We start from the raw sequence: 18,102 nt of genomic DNA, 5'->3' as shown, positions 1-18,102 counted from the left end.
AGTGTTTTCTTCTCTGCATCATTTCACATATTTTGTTTACATCTCTTGAAACTTTAGAATTTCTATTATGCTAATTTGCATTTGCTGTTACATGCTTTTCGGTGATCTAAAGCTTTTTCTAGTTAAAAATATATTAAGGATTTGCTTTGTACAGGGACTTGCTAAACTCTTTACATGTGTTACCTCATTTGATCCTTAAACAATCTTAATATAGGATTAAGGGATAGCATTAAGGGATAATATAGGATTAAGGGATAGGATAGCATTATTATTACTGCTATTCATCTATAAACCATATAAAGTAAAGCTCAAAAGATCTATAATCAGTGACCACGTGAGTCAGAGGCCCAGCATGGATTCTGACTTGCCTGAGTATATGGCCTCCCCAGTCTTTGAGGGAGGAATCAAGCTTTCTGTTTTGTTTCCTCTTCTATATCATGTAATAAGAATTGAGAAAAATCATGTATGGAGTGCCTGACTTTTTAAATCTATGGGACCCCCTCTCCCCAGACATTCACACATGACTTGAAAAGCCTGGCTTTGATAATGAGGTTTCCTACTTCAAAATCCAAGTGAATGTAATCCCTGGGCTATCCATCTTCTCACTGAAAAGGGGAAACTCTTTCTTTCTTTCTTTCTTTCTTTCTTTCTTTCTTTCTTTCTTGTTTCTTTTATTAAATCTACCTTGATCTGAGTGCCACCAGCAGCTGTTGACACATACCTAAGAAGGAAGTATGTTTCTGGGGAGTCCTCTTCTGTGGGACAATACCCCAGTAACCATATGAAAGGCATCTCTCCAACTGGCATGGGTAAAACTATGTGAAACCCATTCCCACAGCATTTTGGAATTTGACATTCCAGATAATAATATGCTTCTTATCTGAGATCTGCTCAAAAGGCAAGATTAAGGAAGCCAGCTGATTACAGCTTTTAAATAAGGGCATTTGTGCATGCATTTGTCAATTTTCTGTAAAAGCTGAAAATACTTCCTCAGTCAACTTTGCAATATTAGTAGGAGAGTTTCGCCCAGATGTCCTGAAACGCAGATTAAAGTTCTAATCTTGATGAGCAAGGCCTAATTTTGGATGTTTTTTAATCAAATTTTATGTCCTGTCATGAAAACCTTGAAAAATTACTTCCCATCATGACATTTTAAAAATTGCCTTTTATCCCTGAAACTGGAGAATAAAGATGCTTTTAGCAGTAAAATTTAGTATGGGATAGGGCCTATGTTTAAAAATACTGCTGACAAAGACACATTTGAAAAAAAGGCAACGCTGCTGCCACTGGCGGGTTGATCCTCCTTGTCCGAACCTTTGGTGTAGACATCTACGAGGCCATTTCTACCTACATGGAACAGTTAGAGGTTATTGTAACCATCTTAGCAATAGACGGGAGCTCAGCTGGAACTGATATGTGTGATCGCTGATTGATTACCTGTCTGCTTGATAGTGTGTAGTTGAGTGAACTCGTTTCCTTTACAGGACAGAATGATTCACAAAGTAGAAAGTGCAGGTCCTTAAATTACATGAAAATTAATGTTAAGAATATAGTGATGAATCTCTGCAGATATAGGCACATACTGTGGGTACGGGTATACCCTGATTTAGGAAAATCACAGCTGTGGCTGTCTCTGTTTACAACATACACAAAAGGATGCCGTTATTAGCATTACAAAAGAGAATAATTTCTTTCTTACAGGAGAATTAGCCTCAAACTTCATTAGCACCCTATTGCATTTAACATATACTTGGATCTATAATCTTTCCCTTTAAACACAGCTTTCTGGGGACTTCTCTGGTGCACAAAAACAAGGTGTACACCAGCATGGTCTCTTTTCTTGGAATTCTCTCTTCTTGAATTCTTATTCAAGAGTAAGAATGTCTTGGGGTGCCTGGGTGGCTCAGTCATTAAGCGTCTACCTTCAGCTCAGGTCATGATCCCAGGGTCCTGGGATGAGCCCTGCATCGGGCTCCCTGCTCAGCGGGAAGCCTGCTTCTCCCTCTCCCGCTCCCCCTGCTTGTGTTCCCTCTCTCACTGTGTCTCTCTCCGTCAAATAAATAAATAAACTTTTAAAATAAAATAAGAATGTCTTATTCATTTTTCTAACCCAAGAGCTGGGAAGAGTACCTTTAAATAGTCATTTTCCGGGGCCCCTGGGTGGCTCAGTGGGTTAAAGCCTCTGCCTTCGGCTCGAGTCATGATCCCGGAGTCCTGGGATCTAGCCCCGCATCGGGCATTGGGCTCTCCGCTCGTCGAGGAGACTGTTTCTTCCTCTCTCCGCCTGCCTCCCTGCCTACTTGTGATCTCTGTCAATTAAATTAAAAAAAAAAAAAAATCTTGGGGCGCCTGGGTGGCTCGGTTAAAGCCTCTGCCTTCGGCTCAGGTCATGATCCCAGGGTCCTGGGATTGAGCCCCACATCGGGCTCTCTGCTCCACGGGGAGCCTGCTTCCTCCTCTCTCTCTCTCTCTGCCTGCCTTTCTACCTACTTGTGATCTCTGTCTCTCAAATAAATAAATAAAATCTTTAAAAAAAAATCTTAAAAAAAATAAATAGTCACTTTCCGTAGGTATGCTGAAATCTGCTGCTACTGTGAAGATTGCTCTGGGTCCTATGATTCTTTCTTCGCTGGGCTCACACATGGAGGACTTACCTGTGGTTGAGGGCAGTTGCATTTTTGTGTGGTTTGTTTCTACTTGCTAATATACCTCTTCAGGGTGAGATAAGGCCTAGGCTCAAAATATTGCCTCCTGGGTTGCCCTAATCACATCTCTTTGTTGTCTGAGGTCATTAGGAGGCTCTGCTCCAATTAATCTTTCTAGTGTTTTCCCGAGTCAATGTGTTGGTCTTCTTCCCACCTCAACTCAATGAACAAAAGCCCAGCTCTCATACCTGCCCTCATATATCTCTGCCATGGGGGAGGGGGTGCAGGCTGAAACATAATGTCCCAGATCTAACCTGATGTCAGAATTCGCTGTCATTGAATCACACCCAAAGAAAGCTGCTCATTCAACTAGGCTCCCTATCAGTGGCTTCCTGTGAGGCTAGGTGGCCCAATCATCAGTATTATAACATTGGGATACTACTGGCATTCTGGAGGGGTGGGTGGGGCTTAGCCTTCCTGAACAATGGATTCCTTTGAGGATCTGATGAAAGTTATATACCTCCTCCTCAGGAAAATGCACATATTCATAGTCATGGAAATTTTTGTATACAGTTTTGGACGGTTCCCAAGTGCCTCTTCCTTAGAAACAGGCCTCTTCTGTCCTTGTTTGCTCTGAGTCAGGCCATCAGAGTTTTTTGTTTTTTGTTTTTTTTAAATGAACAAATTTTTAAAAATATTTCTTTTTAAGTAATCTCTGCACACAGCATGGGGCTTGACCTTACAAGAGTCTCCTGCTCTACCAACTGAGCCAGCCAGGTGCCCCACCATCAGAACACCTATTCACCCATCACTAATAACAAAAAATAATTAATTCAGGAAAGATCAAGTCACATTTTCTCAAATCCCCACAAAAAGCCATTAATACCTATGAAATCAGTTTTTCTCCTACAGTAACCAGTGCACACACTTACACAATATTCCAGCTTTAGGTGACTTCAGTATACCCATCTTTAGACAGATGGAACTACGTTCCTAATAAATGCACAGGGACAGCCCATACGCTAAACTTTTACCAACATTTTAAACACTAGAACAAAAGGAAACCTTAGGTTTTATTTTTTTGTTTTTTCTTCTATTTCTCTTTTCCCATCCCTGGCAAATTGGTCACAAATACTGAAATGATCAAAAAGAGGAGATGCGAAACCCATCCCATAAAACTAACCTAATTAATTGAGTCAAGCTATCTATTTCAGATGGAGAACCCAAATCATGCACATCTACATATAGGAACATGTATTTAGGATTTCCAAAGGAAATTTCCTTGTGGAAACTAAGCAAAACCCTAGGCCTTCCTTAAAATGCAAGAGCAGATGTATTTTCAGATAGTCTGTCACGTAGGTAACCAAAGTGGACTTTTAATTATGGGACATTAACTATGCATTAATATCTCATTATAACCAGAGTATAGAGCACATAAACTGCCATTAGAACTGAACAGGTTTGTACTATATGGGATCAGTTTTGATTTTTGCTGCTTACTTTCTCGGGGTTTGGTCCCACCTCCATCCCAAATGCCTCCCCGCAGTACTCAGAGTGAAGGAGCTTCATCCCACCCTGTGGCAGTGGCAACTTGAATGGTAGTCGCCCCAGACATGCATCAGAGTGTCCAGTCAGACTGTTTGAGGAGGAATCCTGCCAACTGCATTCCTCGCCTAGCCAGGCTCTTAAGGGGCATCCTGAAGTGGCAGGAAAGCAACACCCCCATGTTCTGTGTTCAGCTCTCCCAGTCCACACACAACTCAAGCCAGAGCATTTGGCTCAGTGGCTTCAGTCAACTTTCTGCCTTTGCTGGGTCTTGGGTTAGCTATCAGCAAAATAGTACTTTTATTCCCAAGGACTCTGAGAACCTTGATTAATCATTTTAAGAATTAAAAATATGACAAGACACTACAATAACATATTCTGGAGGAATGTTGGAAAACTCAGGGGCAGAGAGCCCCCACTGTGAATAGAAGGCAACTATCAATGAAGGCAAAATAACTGACCAAAGGAGATCAAGATGGCCACTGCCAACAATTAACCCAGTTTTCTTTCAGATCTATTTTTCCTATAAATACATTAATGAAAAATATATTCTTGAATATACTGAGTTTGAAAAATTCCCACATATATGTTCGTATTAACAATAAAGAAGTGGATCATATATTCATAAGAATACATCATATTTAATAAATAGATACATTTTATATAAATTTTTCTACTCTTCAGTCTCTCCCTTAGTTCTTTCTCCCAACTCCAGCTCCAGTGGCAGTACATGGACAGATACGATTTAAACTTCACAAATATCCTTATGAAGACAGAATTAAATAATTTCCAAATAGCTGAAAATAAAAAACAAGTAAATGTGGCTTTCAGTGAACTGGCTTTGGGCAAATTGGTCCTTTTTTTTTTTTTTTTTTTTTTAAGATTTTATTTATTTGACAGAGAGAGATCACAAGTAGGCAGAGAGGCAGGCAGAGAAAGAGAGGGGAGGAAGCAGGCTCCCTCCGGAGCAGAGAGCCCTATGCGGGGCTCAATCCCAGGACCCTGGGATCATGACCTGAGCTGAAGGCAGAGGCCTTAACCCACTGAGCCACCCAGGCGCCCCAGGGCAAAGTGGTCTTTTTGCCTCAGTAGCAAGCTCTTGCTGTTAACTCAATTTTGTTTTCTGTTTTGTTTTTTGCAAACTTTTAACTCAGTTTTGGATCCAGTCTTGCTAACAGGGTTTTTATCTTGTTCCTGAGTCCACAGCTCATGTAATTGTTTTTGTGTAGTGAACCGATGTCCCTGTTGTTCATTGAGTCTAGGCTCTCCCTTCTTGCCAGTGCAGTTCCAGGGAGGAATTCCTACCCCTATCACCAGAGTCCTGTTGTTCAATCAGGAAATTCTTCTGAACACTTACTATGTGCCAGGCACTGTACTAATACCAGGGTATAGACGAAGCTTAGATTTATTTACTTCTTGATGCTTATATTTGGTAGAAGAGGATAAACAATAAAAGTGTAGACCAATAAAAGAGAATTTCAGACATTGATGAAGTCTAAAAAGAAAACTAAATGGATTGTTTTAGCAGAGAGACACAGAAGGAGGCTACTTCAAATAGGGTTATCATGAGGAAGTCTTTGACTAGGTGACATTTAAGCCACAATCTAGCCAACAAGAAGTCAAGCCTGGTAAAGATCAAGGAGGATTGGGTGAGGACAGGCAAAGGGAGAACATTTCTGGAAGCAGAAATTGTTAGCATAAAGGCTTTCATACAGAGTTGTTCTTGGTGTGTTCTCAGGACAGAAATAAAATTGTGACTGGAATTAATGAGAAGACAGGGAATGACAGGAGTTGAGGTCGGAGAGGTAAGCAGAAGCTAGATCATGTAGGGCCTTGTATACTGTAGTAAAGGATAGATATTTTCTAGATGAAATAGAAAGCCATTGGAGGGCTTTAAAATGGGAGTGGTGAGATCAAATTTGTTTGTAAAGGATCACTTTGACTGTAGGTGGGTGGAGAATGAATTATAGAGGCCCAAGAGTGGAAGAAGAGAGAGTAGTTAGGAAACCACTGTACATCTCCAGAGAGATGATGGTGGCTTGATGTGGAGGTATTTGGGAAGATAGGGTAATAAATGGATTTGGGATATGTTTTGGAGGGAAATTACAGGATTGCTGATGGATTCAATGTAGGAGATGAGGGAGAAGGCGAAACAGATTGACTTTCAGGTCTTGATCTTGATTCTCTAAGTAGATAGTGTATAGCTTCCTGAGATTTGGAAAGACAGGTTTTATTGGGGTAGAAGAAGTAAGCATTCTCTATGAGATACTCTTGAACATCCAAATAGTTCTAACTAACTTCCCGTCCCCGTGGTGATCACCTAGTTTGTTGTACCTTCCAACAGTACCTGATTTCAACTTTCTAGTTCCTTTGTTGTGCCCTTTGTGTATATCTGACACTCCATTCCCTCATTCCTCCAAAATGTCTGCTGTTTGCCAGTCTGCCAGGCTTGTTTGTAGCCATGACTGTGCTGCACTGTCTTCTCCATGCCCCCTCCATGTAGGTGTGGTTTGCTGTGTTTTCCCAGTGCCAGCCCAGTCTCATTTGAGGAGTCTGGGTACAGGTTCCGGGCTCCTGCCCTTCCCTTTCTTCTGCTGGGCGAATTGCTTTATCTCTCTAGTTGCTGGCCTCCTTGTTTGTAAGATGAATTACATCACTCAAAGTGGGTTGCTGAACCAGCAGCATCAACATCACCTGGGAATTTATAAGAAATGCAGGTTCTCAGGCTCCACCCATATTTACTGAATCACAACCTCTGGGGGTGGGTTTTAACAAGCCTTGCACCTGAATTTCAAAATTCATGCCCAATTTTGAAAGCCACTGAACTAGATATTCTTTAAGCTCCCTTCTGGTGCTTACATTCTATGAATCTACTATCCTTTGATCTGATCTACATGATTTAAGTGATTTTTTAAAATTCTGTAATCATATCTCAAGGTTATGAAGAGTTCAGATAACTGAAAGGGCATATTGTGAGATAACCCCTTCCTTATATAGTTATTTATGTAGTTTCTTCAAACATTTATTTAAATTCATCAGCCTCCAGCCATATACTTTTAAAGAAACTTTAATAAAAAAATCACTCAGATTTATCACAGTGGAGTTGTACATCATTTTAGTGAATGGTTGAAAACTGCTGAACAGGTGTAATAATGCCTTTGGGATTAAATAATTGTAACTGAATTACATCTTCATAATGATAGCAAGGGGAGGCAGCACCTCTCACTGCTCTATCACAGTTGATTTTAGAAGGGTTATAAGAATTGGAGCAAGTCTGAACCATTATTATCACCTACTGTTTGGGATGCTGTACTCATAAACTGTAAACAAAATTGTAATTATTAAGCTGTGGTCATGTACACATTTCCAAGAGGTGGAATTGGTGTAACATTTTAGAGTTTGGTTTTCTTAAATTTAATCTCTGTGATGCTAAAATAACCAATTGTTTCCCTCAATTCAGTTTAAAAAACAAAAACAAAAGCAAATAATACCTAATTCAATTAAAGCCATTTGTTTGCAGTCACCATGACAGAATTAACACTTATTTAACTTAATGTCCTCTGCTTCTTCTAGTTCCAGAGGCAATGTGAAACTTAAGAAAATAATTTAAAGATGTAAAGATTCATCACATTCTCAAAGCTCAGGAAACAAAACAAACAAAACAGCCTGAAGCTCATGAGTCCTCAAATTGTCTACTAGAGAATAGAAATTTGATATGTGTTGTTGTTGTTTAATAAACATAAGATTCTTTTTTAAAAGAGTTTTAAAAGATTGTAAATATCTTGTGGGTTAACTTAGAAAAATTCACTAAGTGTCTGTACTTGCTGCATGGGTTAGGGATGAAAAAAGTCAGACAAGGGAAGTGCTTTTAAAGGTGTGCAAAGAGGTGAATTCCTAGTAAACAAACGTGTTTGAATTTCCCATTTTCAGGCCTCTGTGTTCTTGGCGAGCATGAAAAACAGATCCTGCCTTCCGAAACCATGAATCCAACACCTAGGAAGACAGCTGAAAGGTAGATCTCAGGTGTCCTTATGATTCATTCTTTTTGTCTTTACTGCAGTCACCTCGACCATTTAATTGTACCAATTTCTAAAAGAAATGTAACAAGGTTTTAAGTATGAGTTCTAGTTGATGCTTAAACTGAAAGAAAATGAAATACTCGCAAATGCTTGTATAATATAAGCCAAGGGGTTTTCACAGTTAATTGAAACATCTGAGTAAAATGGAGATTACCTATGTTTTATGTCTGCCACTGATGAGAAAACGAGAGATTGGTGTGATGTACTCATTGGTTTGTGAATCTAAAGGTGTGTGGAGAGTATCACAAATCACTTTGATGTCCCTGAGAAGGAGATTTTACCTCTGAAGCTCCGATTAATAAAAAAAGATATTTAGCTAGATAGCCCTTGGTTGCCTATGCGTCTGTGTGTTCTGACACATAGCAGCCCCTTCATTTCAGGGCTGGAATAACTTACACTCAGGAAATCAGCTCAGGATTCATTGTCTTTAGATTAGTATATGTAAAGCATCTCAGTTGGAGGCAGTAAAGAGTCAAAACAAATCACACTACACCTGGTTTGAAGATCTGTTTTCATTTGTAAAGGTAATACGAATTTGATATAAGAATACCAGATCATTTTCCCCTGAGCACAAAATTTGTTTATGGTCTATCGAGAAAAGAAGTGGCAAAGGTACAGAGGTAGAGGTATTCATCTCCTGCCGCGCATGTGTCTGAGGTCAGCCTGGTTCCTGCCAAACTCCCCAGTTTTTTCTCTTATCTGAAAGTGGAGGTGAATGGGGGGGGGTCAGGGTGATGGGCAGCAGGAACCCTGAAGCAAAAAGCGCAACTGGACCCTCCAAATCTACTTTCACTAGCACACACTGTGCAGAAGGACAGACTAAATAAGAATTCAAAGCAGAGCAACCTGGGTGGCTGTTGGTCAAGCTTCTGACTCTTGATCTCAGCTCAGGTTTTGATCTCAGGGTTCTGAGTTCAAATTCTGCGTTGGAGCTTGGTGTGAGTTCAAGCTCAGCATGGAGCCTGCTTTAAAAAAAATTAAATTCAGAGGAACAAAGAAACAGATTGAACCTCAATGTCTCCTGTCAGACACAACATTCTGTCTTGTCTTCAGTAAGAAAAACTAAAAGCGGAGCTCCTCCATGTTGGAAGGACCCAATAAATAAGTCAATTCCACTGCCCAGGGTCCAGCGTGATTTTTGACCCATTCAAGATTTCAGTTCGTTGAGGGTAGAGCCAGTCTCCCAGTCCAGCAACCTTTCTTGTACACCACCCCTTTCCCATAGAATATTTCTCTGAAAACTTGGTTCCATTAAGCAGTTAGCAAAACAGGTATTCCAAAAACTGGGTGTGGTAGTCAAATTCCTTTAGGCAGCAGATGGTTAGTCATTAAACGGTGTCAGACAAGTTTCTTGGGGGCAGGATCCTGAGTCTGTTTGCCCTTGTTGATTGTGAAGGGAGGCACAACTTGCTGGTGTAGAATGAAGTATTCCCAGGCGTGCTTGGTGAGAGAATCCTCTTCTGTTCTGGAGCAGGGAGGCTTTGGGGAGTCTAGTGATTCACAGAGCTTTCTTTGGACAGATTTGATCTATACCAAAGTGGTCCTGTAGTGACTGCTTATTTGCTTGGAGACTTGGGAGAAGATCAGTTGGTTCAGAGTGTGAATGGGGCACCTATGGGCAGGTCAGGCACTCAGAACTGCAGGATGCTCATCTGCCAAAAGAGACGGCTGCTCTACAGCAGTGGTTTTCTGTGAGAAGAGGAAGTATTGTTGCAACTACAGGGGCGGGGCCAATGTCTCCTGGAGGCAGGGAAGGGTCTCCTGTGGTAGACAAAACTTTCCACACCTGCATGCCCCTAAGTGGAAAACTCCCTGCTTTACCATTGTTGACCTAATAGCATTGTACATACAAATATTATTTGACCGGGCAATTCTTCCTACAGGAAAGTTTCTTTCTGACAAACTTACATTTTTGGAAAAAATATATATACATGTCATATACACACATATATTTTATACACACACACACACAGCGATAGTCACTTAAGCAATGTTAGTAATAACAAGAGATGAGAAGCAAGTAAATATCTACAAAAGGAATATGTGTAGCCATTACATAAAGCCAACTCTAGATGTATGATTAAATGAAAAAGTAAAGCACAGACACAGGACATTAGGATAAAAATGCATTACATATCATTAGTGGATACTCAAGACGTATAACAGTGGTTGCACCTAGTGTCTCAGGGCTGGGGCTGTCAGAAAAACATATTTCACACTCTGTACCCTGTTACATGCTCAGTTTTGTACCATATGTAAGAGAGCGGCTCCCAGTTGCTCCCCCTCCATACATATATGTCAGTCATCATATCAAGAGATGGAGTTATTTCCATTTAAATCTGGGCTGGCCTTGGGAAATACTTTGGTGGACACATCCTTCTGGTAAGTCCACCCTTAACCTCTAGGAAGACTAATAGCTTCTGCTTCCTTCCCATGAGAAGCCAGCTACCATGTAAGATGTCCAGTCAGTCTAAAGATACCATGCTATATTCGGCCATCTCTGTGGAGGCACCCGGTAGGTGAGTGAGAAGCCATCTTAGACGTTGCAACCCCAGCAGACACTACGTGCTGTTGGAGAACCACCCTGCTGAGCCTGTCCCAGATGGTAGAATTGTGTTTTTGTTTCAAACCACTAAGTGCTGGGGTCATTTATTAAGCAGAAAGAGATTTTAAAAATTATTGCATATTAAATGTAAATATGTAAAATAATTTCAAAGTGTTTTTTCATATAAATTTGTATAAATGCAGGATTTGAAATATTTTAATAGGAGGATAAGAAAGATAACCACAGATGACTGAAGTGGGGATCAGAACATATCACCCATGAGGAAAAAGAGTAAAACTAATGAGGAAAGAGGCAAATTTTGCTGACTTCACAAGGCAAATTTTGCTGACTTCACAACACACCCAATCCTGTGTGTGTGTGTCTCTCTCTTTCTCTCTTTCTCTCTTTCTCACACACACACACACACACACACACACACACACACACACACGCCACTTAATTATTCTTCTAACTGGGGGGAGAGGAGGGAATATTAAATACGTTAATTGTTACCATCATCAACCAGAGTCCAAGACTGAATTGAGAGTGTGTTCCAAGTTATACCACGGGATGCCTGCTGGGACCTGATAATGTGATAAAGAAACAAGACAAAGGAACCTAAGTAGCATAACCTCAGTATTTCAAAATAATAGACAGGTGGAAGGAGAAATTAGTTTGATTTTAATGAAAAAAATGAATTCTCAAATATTTTAAAGGGCTGCAGTTATTACTTTTAAGTACAGTACATTTTACAAAGCTATAAATGGGTATCTAATAAGTTAAATGAGGTAAGTTAATGAAAGAATTAAGATTCACAAGAGGCCTACATTATATAATTATGTATCATAAAACAGAAAGTCCTTTAACATGTTAGAATTAATTGGATGACCCAGAAATTGAAGGTACATTGAAGTTTTAGTTTGAAAAAACAACTAATTTCAGATTAAGCCTTTGTACATAGTAGATACTCAACAAATGCTTGGTAAACCAAAATGAACCAACTAGGAAGGGCCTTCAGCAATTGTCACTCCCTCTGGACAGACAACTACATCCAGTTCCCACTGCGTTAGTGGTAACCCTCCCCCACCCCATACTGTATCCAGAGGCACTTGAGAATGTGAGGGTAACCTTGAACATGGTCCCATTTATTTATTTTAAAGCAAATCATTTTAAAAAATCAGCAATGTAACTATGAATAGTAACAAATTATTTGCTGAATAGTGCAGTTAAGAACAGCTAATTTAAGACATTTCCCGCAGAAAATTCCAGCTGAAGTGTGAGTAGGTTAACCTGGAAAGATTAATACAGAAAAGAGTAGAAACAAGCAGAATACCAGATTATTTTCCAGGTTCAGCCTGAAGACATGGGAAGGAGCATGTCATGAGAGAGGGATGAGCATCCCGGAGTGTAGGTGTGGAACCAAATAGCTACCATCTCCCCCTCATATTGTTCTGGGACAGGCCCTAGCACCCTGCTCTGGGTAATGAGACCAGCTCTGAGGAGTGAGTCAGAACAGTGGGAGGGAGGACATTGTCATCCTCAGCTATAATATTAACTGGAATCTATCCAAAACATTACCTCGGGTAAGATCTGCTTCCTTAGTTCTTTTCATCAGTGGGGACTCAGGTGAATTTCTAAGACCATAACATAGCTTAGAATCAAGATCAATACTGAATTAGCAGACATGGCTAAGGATAACTGGGGGGAAATAATTAACAAAATTAAGGAGGATTTGCACCGCTGGGAACCATAAAAGTTATTTTATGGGTCCATGTAAATGTAATAAAATCTCTGTCTGTGCCACAATTTAATTTCACATCAAAAAGGTCCCCACAGATAGTCTGTAAGATTATTTTACTAAAATTGAATGTGTCTATCCCTTCTTAGTCTAAGCAAAAAAAAAAAAAAAACAAAAAAAAAACCACTTACTCTGTCTAGAAAGTTATGTTTCACACAGAGGACAGGAATAAGGCCCATCTGATCTCAAGCATTGCCTAATGTCAGCAACTCATAGGACGTAACATAATTAATTTTTATTAATAATAGCACTTCACAATTGGCAGAGATGGAACATAATATACCAAAAGGATGTTTCCAAGAATAGCGCATACTTTTTTCAAATTAAAAAAGTCAAAAATTAACAAGAGTGGAATACAAAAAGATAATGTCTATTATACAGACATTCTTCATATTTTTGCCATATATTTTAAAAGCTTATTGGCATATAATTCACATACTCTACGATTCACCCATCTAAAGCATATAATTTCAGTAGTTTGTGGTATATTCAGAGTTGTGCAACCATCCCACAACCAATCTTAGAACATTTTCATGACCCCAAAAAGAAACCCCATACCCATTAGCAGTCACTCCCCACACTCTCCCTCCCCCAGCCCCTAGGCAACCACTAATCTGTTTTCTGTCTCTAGATTTGCCTATTTAGAATATTTCATGTAAATGGAATTATACAACATGTAGTCTTTTGTGACTAACTTCTTGCACTTAGCATAATGTTTTTAAGTTTCATCCATGTTGTGGGATATATCGGTACTCCATTCCTTTTTATTGTCAAATAATATCCCATTATATGAATATATTACATTTTATTTATCCACCTGTCAGTTTGGTGGACATTTGAGTTGTTTCCACTTGTTGGTTTCTATGAGTAATGCTGTTGTGAACATTGACATACAAGCTTTTGCACGGACAAGGTTTTGTGCTTTTTTTTTTTTTTTTAAGATTTTATTTTTATTTACTTGTCAGAGAGAGAGAGGGAGAGAGAGCGAGCACAGGCAGACAGAGTGGCAGGCAGAGGCAGAGGGAGAAGCAGGCTCCCTGACGAGCAAGGAGCCCGATGCGGGACTCGATCCCAGGACGCTGGGATCATGACCTGAGCCGAAGGCAGCTGCTTAACCAACTGAGCCACCCAGGCGTCCCGGTTTTGTGCTTTTTTATTTCTCTTGAGTATATACCTAGGAGCATAGGCATATACAACCTAGGTCATATGGCAGATTTACAATTAAGATTGTGAGGAGCTGTCAGACTGTTTTACAAAGTGAATGGACCAGTTTACATTTATATTTACATTACATGTAAGGGTTTCAGTTTCTCCACATTCTCACTAACAGTTGTTTCTGTCTGTTCTTGATTATAGTCATCCTAGTGGATGTGAAGTGTTATCTCAGTTTGGTTTTAATTTGCATTTCCTTAATGACTAATAATGTTAGCTTCTCTTCATTGCTCATTAGCCATTTGTATATTTGGAGAAATGCCTAATTCAGACCGTTTGCCCATTTTTAAATTGGTTTGTCTTTGTATTATTGAACTGTAAGAGTTATTTATATATTCTGGATACAAATCCCTTATCAGATATCATCTGCTAATATTTCTCCCCTTCTGTGGGTTGTTTTTTCACTTTTTTGCTGTTGCTTGAAGTATAAAAGTTTTCAGTTTTGATGAAGTCCAATTTATCTATTTTTTCTTTTCTTTTTTTTTTTTTTTAAGAAGATTTTATTTATTTGTCAGAAAGAGAGAGAGACAGCACAAGCAGGGTTTCGGCAGGCAGAGGGAGAAGCAGGCTCCCTACTGAGCAAGGAGCCCCACATGGGACTTGATCCCAGGACCCCAAGATCACGACCTGGGATGAAGGCAGTCACTTAACCAACTGAGCCACCCAGGTGTCCCATAGCTATTTTTTCTTTTGTCACTTATACTTTTTTTTTTAAACGATTTTATTTATTTATTTGTCAGAGAGAGCGAGCACAGGCAGAGGCAGAGTGGCAGGCAGAGGCAGAGGGAGAAGCAGGCTCCCCGCCAAGCAAGGAGTCTGATGTGGGACTTGATCCCAGGATGCTGGGATCATGACCTGAGCCGAAGCCCAAGGCTTTAGCCCACTGAGCCACCCAGGCGCCCCAATGTCACTTATACTTTTGATGTCCCATCTCAGAAGGCTTTGCCTAACTCAAGGTCACAAAAATTCACTCCTGGGTTTTTTTGAAGAGTTTTATAGTTTGAGCTTTTACATTTAGATTATAACCATTTTGAGTTAAATTTGTGTATAAGGAAGGGAAGAGGTTCACACCTCGATTCTCTTGCATGTGTAAATCCTATAACTGTTTTAAATGATGTTATTACTCATATTTTCTTGCACTCTGAGAAATATGTATTGTTAATACAAAAAGGAGAAAGATAGTTTTTGATTCTCCCTCTCATAATTTACTCTTAGATCATACTCTCATCCAGTCTGAGGAAATAAATGCCCAAATGTACTGGCCCATCTGCATACCTAAGATGTGACTATTCAATAGACACTGAAGTGACGGGAGTCATTGCATCATACCCAAAAATGAATCTGGAGAGAAAATGGTCATTTTCCTCTTGTGAATTAAAAAATGTTATAAGAACAGAAAATACTCAAAATGGGCAAGGGTATAGGTAAAAAAAAGGATTTCTCCTAGACTGCCCTTAGAAGTGCAAATGAGTACGATGTTTTCTGGAAAGTAGTTTGGCCATATTTCTCAAAAGCTTCAAAAGTGTTCATGCCATTTGATCTAATCATCCCTCTACTTAGTAGTACTCCATAGAAATAAGCAGGTTGCTCATGTGGGTAGATTTACAAAGATAACTATCACTGTATTTTTAGAATTGAATTCTTTTCCTACTTCTGTAATTTCTTGATTACATTATTATATATATAATATATATTAAATGATTATATGATTGTATTATAATCACAAAAAATTTTGAGCATGTACCCCCAACATATGTATATCCATTATATACATTAATATAATTTGTATCTTATAAACCATACACATATTAAAGGATAAGATAAAAAGGAAATAATACTTTAAAATAAATGTGTATTTATTTTATTTATTAGTGCAGAAAACCATTTTGATTTCAGTAAAATTATTATTAATTACATTTTAGTGAAGACAATGTCACTGACTATCAAATCCAATAAGAAAATTGTTTTAACAAAGAGCTTTTCTTAGTTGTAGAAGTGTCAGCTCTGCCATCATGTGTACTTCACATGGCTTGAGTGATTGGCATCATCTCAAATTTGAGGTCTTTTCACAAATTTTATTTTATTTATTTATTTTTTAAAGATTTTATTTATTTATTTGACAGATAGAGATCACAAGCAGGCAGAGAGAGAGGAGGAAGCAGGCTCCCCGCTGAGCAGAGAGCCCGATGCAGGGGCCCGATTCCAGGACCCCGGGATCATGACCCGAGCCAAAGGCAGAGACTTTAACCCCTGAGCCACCCAGGCGCCCCTAGGTCTATTCACAAATTTTAAAAATTGTCTATTTTGAGGGGTGAGTTAGAACTAAATAATGTAATCATAAATCTATTTAACAGGAGTGCACAAAAGTATAATACATAGCAATACTCTGGAAATTGACTAACCCAGAAGCTGATTGAATTCCTCAGCTCTGTGTAACTCCCAACTCCCTTCTTCCTTAAGGACTCTCCACATTTTCTTTCTTTGCTGTCATCAGCTGAAATATGTGCCAAATATTGTTGCCACTGTCAGCCCATATTAAATAAGGTACAAATCTATACTTAATCTCTAACATTTTCCACTGTATCCTGAAGGGTTCTTATATCCCTCCTAGAGTGAATGTCTCATTTAAAAAAAAATATTTTACTTGTTTATTTATTTTAGAGAGAGACAGCAAGTGTGAGAGATGGGGGAGGAGCAGAAGAGGAGGGAGATGGAGAGAAATCTCAAGCGGACTCCGCGCTCACCCCCACTCAGGGTTCGACATCATGACCTGAGATCATGAGATCTGAGATCTGAGATCTGAGATCACGAGGTTAAATTATGATTAGTTAAACTAGTGAAAATTAGTACAATGCTTTCTGGAAAGTAGTTTGGCCATAGATAGATAGATAGATAGATAGATAGATATGTAAATATAGATATCTTTGTAAATATACCCACATGAGCACACTGTTTATTTCTACAGAGTACTACTAAGTAGAGGGATGATTAGATCAAATGGCATGAACATTTTTGAAGCTGTTGATAAAAACTAGTTAACTAATCATAAGTTTAACTAATTTAACTCACCCCTCAATCGTCTGAGATCATGACCTGAGTCAAAAAGAAGGATCAGATGTTTAACCGTCTAAGCCACGCAGGTGCCCCCGGAGGGAGTGCTCCTTTTTAGAAATAATTATCATAAAGCTAAATGTTTAAAACTTGGGTTCTGAAGTCAGACCATGTTCCATATCTTGAATCTTGCACTGACTGAGTCACAGTTTTTCATCTGTAAAGTGAGGATAACAGTATCATGTCCTTCATAGGGTTATTGTAAGGATTAAATAAGATAATGCTTATGGAGTACTTAGCATATTAAGTGCTTGGTTAATATCAGTAATATTATTACTTCAATTAAAAATATTAATTTGTTTATTTTATTTTATTTATTTTTTAAAAAATTTTTATTTATTTATTTGACAGAGAGAGACACAGTGAGAGAGGGAACACCAGCAGTGGGAGTGGGAGAGGGAAAAAGCAGGCTTCCTGCCGAGCAGGGAGCCCAATGCGGGGCTCGATCCCAGGACCCCGGGATCATGACCTGAGCTGAAGGCAGCTGCTTAACAACTGAGCCACCCAGGCACCCCTAATTTGTTTATTTTAGAGAGAGAGAGATCATACACAGGTAAGCAGAGGGAGGACCAGAGGGAAAGGGAGGGAGAGAGAATCTCAAGTAGACTTCCTGCTGAACACAGAGCCCCACACAGGGCTCAGTGTCACAACTAGGAGGTCATGGCCAGAGCTAAAATCAAGAGTTGGATGCTTAACCAACTGAGCCACCCAGGCATCCACCTACTACTTCAGTTTTTCTGCAAAGATTATTTATTTTGATATTCAGAAAAGGAAAAAAAAAACCCTTAAAAAGAATAAGGTTTTATTCTAAATTCCATAAAGATGAAGGCTATGGCCTGTGTTTCTTTTTTTTCTTTATCACCACCTGCCTAGCTTAATGCCTGGCCTTCGGTTGTTTGCCAGACAGGTGCTTTAACCAATTAAGCAATAAAGCCACCTCTACAGATGTGTTTAAAATGTATTTGTTGGATGCCTGTGGGTTGCCTGGGTGGCTCAGTCAGTTAAGTGTCTACCTTCAGCTTAGGTCATGATCCCAGGGTCCTGGGATCGAGTCCTGAATGGGGCTCTTTGCTCAGTGGGGAGCCTGCTTCTCCCCTTGCCTGCCACTCCCCCTGCTTGTGTGTGTTTTCTCTCTCACAAATAAATAACTAAAATTTTTTAAAAAAT

Source organism: Enhydra lutris, unplaced genomic scaffold (genome assembly GCF_002288905.1).
Source record: "Enhydra lutris kenyoni isolate GAN:26980312 unplaced genomic scaffold, ASM228890v2 scaffoldscaffold19, whole genome shotgun sequence".
Taxonomy (NCBI): Eukaryota; Metazoa; Chordata; class Mammalia; order Carnivora; family Mustelidae; genus Enhydra; species Enhydra lutris.
This window is presented reverse-complemented; position numbering follows the sequence as displayed.